Raw genomic sequence first — 538 nt, forward strand, 5'->3', positions numbered from 1 at the left:
TTGTAAGTGATATTGTATTGATGTTTGTGCTTACTAACTATCCTCTGTCAATTTGGATGACTATAGTTATTCCATCGATTTTAGCATTCGTTTATTTAATTTTTTTTTTCTTTTATTTGTCCGGCAGTAAATCCTTCTATGGTTTAGGACAGGGTTTCAAAGATGGGGTATGTGTACCTCTTCTGTAGTGGTACACTTGTACGCTTCAGGGGGTGCATTGGATCTGAGAAAATAACCAGTGCAGTGCAATATATGATGTAATCTGCAATGAGATTAAATAATAGAATTACACCACAATATCAATTTCATTATTTCTCTTTTTCATCCTCAAGTTTAAGGGTACACAGGAATCTATATAAACGCCGAAGGGTTACAAAAGCGATTGCTGTTTTATTTGCACTAAGGCAGAAAATCCCCCCCCCCCCCCCCACACACACACACTTAGAAGTATTTCAATCTACCTTAGTAAAAGGGGAGATTCTTTACCTGTCTATCCATCTGTCCATCCATCAGTGGAACTGTCATCTCAAGGTCTCAT

The sequence above is a fragment of the Palaemon carinicauda genome, chromosome 14 (assembly GCF_036898095.1).
Source record: "Palaemon carinicauda isolate YSFRI2023 chromosome 14, ASM3689809v2, whole genome shotgun sequence".
NCBI classification, from domain to species: Eukaryota; Metazoa; Arthropoda; class Malacostraca; order Decapoda; family Palaemonidae; genus Palaemon; species Palaemon carinicauda.